This window comes from Chaetodon auriga, chromosome 10, assembly GCF_051107435.1.
Source record: "Chaetodon auriga isolate fChaAug3 chromosome 10, fChaAug3.hap1, whole genome shotgun sequence".
Classification (NCBI taxonomy): Eukaryota; Metazoa; Chordata; class Actinopteri; order Chaetodontiformes; family Chaetodontidae; genus Chaetodon; species Chaetodon auriga.
The window spans coordinates 26,260,198-26,264,348 of NC_135083.1; positions in this window are offsets into that span (position 1 = coordinate 26,260,198).

Sequence of the window (4,151 nt, forward strand, 5' to 3'; positions counted from 1 at the left end):
TTTGTCCGGGAGGCAGACACTGTCTACATTTAAGGGTAGGCTTAAAACTTTCCCTTTTGATAAATCTTGTAGTGAGGGCTGGCTCAGGCTTGCCCTGGACCAGCCCCTAGTTATGCTGCTTTAGCATTAGACTGTCGGGGGACCTCCAAAGATACACCTAGCTCCCCTGTCCTTCTCTCCCTATCCATCTGCACACTTTCATGTCCTACCACGGCGTGTTTCTAACTTAGCGTCTTCCCTGGATTCTCTGTGCTTTGTCGTCTCACAGGTTCCAATGGATAGCAGCTGAATCTGGATTGTGGATTACAGCTACATCTCCTGCCATGGCCCTGTCTGACATCCACTGCAACTGCTACTACTATTATTACTTCCACTGTCACTGTTACTGTGATTACATATCTGTCTGTCTCTCTCTGTCTGTCTGTCTGTCTCTCTCTCTTGCTCTCTCTCTCTCACCCAACCGGTCAAGACAGATGGTCACCCACCCAGACCCTGGTTCTGCCTGAGGTTTCTGCCTGTTAAAAGGAAGTCTTTCCTTGCCACTGTTGCAAAGCGTTTGCTCATGAGGGAATTGTTATATGGAAAGTGTCCTGAGACAAACTCTGCTGTGATTTGGCGCTATACAAATAAAATTGAATTGAAAAATTGAATTGAATTGAATTGAAGTATCCTCAGCAAAATACTGAACCCCAAAATTGCCCTGATGCTGTGCCATCAGTGTGTGAGTGTGTTTGAATGGTAATGTTCTTAATGAGCAGGTGGCTTATGGGTGAATGCTGACTTGTGTTATAAAAGCGCTCTGAGTGGTCGTCAGACTAGAAAAACACTGTACAAACACAGTCCATTTACCATTTACCACAGCAGACATCTGACTATGTTCAGCAGCTGCACTGAGCCCTTGCAATTTATATAGTTTGCCATTACGAACTAACTCATGCTGACAGAGCATTTCAGGCACCTGGAAAACTAACTGAGAGGCTAACTGAACTTGGATATGCTGATATAGCATCCCTGGAATTAAAGGGAATTAGACAGACTTGGGATGATGGATACATGAAAATACGCATCCTTCAGGTCTATTGAAGTGAGCACCTGGCTGAGTAGAGTCCCTGAGCTGGAACATGCTCTGGGGCAACCCATGGGGGTTTTAGGCTCCAAAGGGCAAGCAGGAAGTCTGCCCCATGCTTGGGCTTGCGGCTAGGGGGAGCTTAAGATGTAGGGACAGCAATATCAAGAGGGATGAATGCATGAACCAGTTTTTCAGCATGTGGTTGAGACAAGATGGATTTAACTTAAAATTTTAACTGGAAATATTTTTAGTTTGTAATATGCTACCTGTGAAATTGAGTTCTGAATTCAAAATAACATCTCGATTTCTAACCTGCTCTCTGGGTTTCAGGGAGCATCTTGCTCATTTTGGCCACAGCTGCTAGTACCTGAGTGAAAAGCCTGGCTGACATCAACATGACATCTGAAGCTGTGTCAACCAGGTCTTCAAGCAGTAGTGTTACTTTGAGGGTGGTTGACAGAATTTCCTTTCTACCCCCCTTTCCTTATGGTCACCAAGAATTTGAGGTACAGACAGGAACTTGCAGGATGTGGGCATCCACAGGCCCTGTGTTGGTGTGTAGGTGGGTAATCAGTATGGCGCTTCCAGGTACCTCAGCTTTCTTGATGGGGTTTGGATGGACAGGTGAACAGCTCATCTCACTACAAGTGGATTTGAATTCTACGGGCTGGAGTGTTTGGTTTGCTTTGGCTCCTGGTTCATCCAAGGCTGGCAACGGCATCTTTCATACAGTATGTTGATTTTTACTTGTATTACAGGTGTTTGCAGTAGTAGTCATGGGCTGCACTCTTCATTGTGGTGACTGGGTTTTTCACCGAGTGCTTGTTGTCTGCTGTCTGTCTAGGTCCCCTTCTAATTGTAGGTCCAATTTCTGTGTGGTTACGCTTAGGTTAGTTGTAGTGTTGACCAGTTTTTCAGTTCCACTTTCTGTTGGTTGTAAACCTAAATGGCTAGGTCATGTATTTGTTGGATCTTTATTGTGAAAAGATTGGCTATTAAAACCAGGTTGTAGTTTATGGATGGATGGTAGTTCTGGAGGACATGTTTTTGCAAAGTTTATGTTGTTTTCCATCTCTGGTTTTCCAGCAATAAAGAAAGTAATTCCACTGTCAAGGAAACTGGAACACAGCTGTTAATAATAATAATAATAATAATAATAATAATAATAATAATAATAATAATAATAAAAGATAGCCACTAAAAAGATAACAAAATGTGATAAATTAGGTGGCACGGTGGTACAGTGGCAACACTGTTGCCTCACAGCCTTCGGTCCCTGCTGCTCCGTATCTCTCGATCACCTTTCTGTGTGGAGAAAACCCCCACTAAAAACATGCAAGAAGATCACCACTTGATCAGTGGTGACGAAAAGAACTGGGTGCCCGGTCGGCTGGCGGCCCACCACTCCTGGTCCACTGCGGAGGAAGGACTGACCAAGGGTCAAATGCAGGGAAATAGTTTCACATGAAGCATGGCTTGTGCATGTAGCGTGCATTGTGTTGTGTGTTGTGACAAATAAAGTACATGTCTTCTTCTTAAATAACAGGTAAAAAATAAATATTTACTTTAATATTTATGCACTAACAGGTCCACAGGTTCTAAACTAAAAAAAACACCATAAATGACTGTCCTTAAAATTGGCTACGCCAAAGTCCGAATTCCTATACAGGCACTAAAATTGTACGGGACACGGGAGTGTTCTACTTAGGTTAGGATAATTGCATGGGGGGGAGCTCTGTGCTGCTGTTGTCCTGTTGGACATTTGCAGTGTCGGTCCTACAGCGTCCTCGCCACATGGTCTCCTGCTATCTCCTGCCTCAAACTGCGGGGCCGCTGCAGAGAAGAAAAAGTACCCTTAATCGCGGGCACGCACTATCAGGGTCTCACAGACACACACACAGGTTCAGTCAGCTTGGTTACTCCTCTCTACTTAGCTGTTAGTAGGCATTGAATCAAGTCTTGTCTGTCTCCCGTCTGGCTCGTCCACGACCGTCTGTCCATCCCAGTGAAGCAGCCTCGCCGCAGAGCAGAAGCAGCCTCTCCAAACTCCATGCCGTCTGTGGAGACATATCTACCGCGGGTGTGTCCTTTCCGTTCCTTTTCTTTTTCCTTTATCCTTCCTCAGTGTACCTGTCTCATTCCTTTGTAACGCCCACGCTGTTCTGTGTCGGCCAATCCTGAGCAGTGGGGGGGCATGATTCAATTAATCACAGCTGTGATTATGTTGCTCCTTATGTTGATCCTCCGTTAAAAATATAAAAACAACAAATCCAAAATACCATATAATAAAACCATGCAACACACCACATAAAGTATGAAATGTAAATACTGATAAACAAGCCAAACTGTAAAACAAAACATGCAATTATAGGATCACGTGGATAAAACTTATAGCAAAAAAAACGACTGTCTCACTGTGACATTTTGACACCCAATGTAGGCTCTTTTGGAAACAGTTGCAGTATTCCTGGTTGTCTCGTCTTACTTGTCTGATGTCAAAAGTCAAAGTCAAAGTCGGCTTTGTTGTCAATTTCTTCACATGTACCAGATATACAAAGGAACTGAAATTATGTTTCCCACTACCCACGGTGTGACAAGACAATTTCAAGTAAAACAGTAAAGTGCACAGGCACAAAGAATAAAGACAGACGTGTCCTAACAACTACAGTAAACAATAAACTGAAAATAAATACTAAAAATGAACAATAGAGGAGTTCACAGTAAATGTACAAGTAGCAGCAAAAAGTTTTTAAGTTAGAGGACTGTAATAGTGCAATGTCAGTCAGTAATAGCAGCAGAAGTTTTCTGTTTGACAGAAGTGTGCAAGTGGCATAGTAGTGCAAAGACAGTCATTTATGTGGGTCAGAGGGTTCAGATTCCAGAGTGTCCAGAGTGGGGGAAGTTTTTAGCTTCCTGACAGCCTGTTGGATGGATCTGAGGGTAGGGAGGGGACAGAGTTTAACATCCTAACAGCCTGATGGATAAAGCTGTCAGTGAGTCTGGTGGTGCGGAAACAGGGGATCCTATACCTCATCCCAGAGGGCAGGAGGCTGAACAGATTGTGTGAGGGGTGGCTTGCATC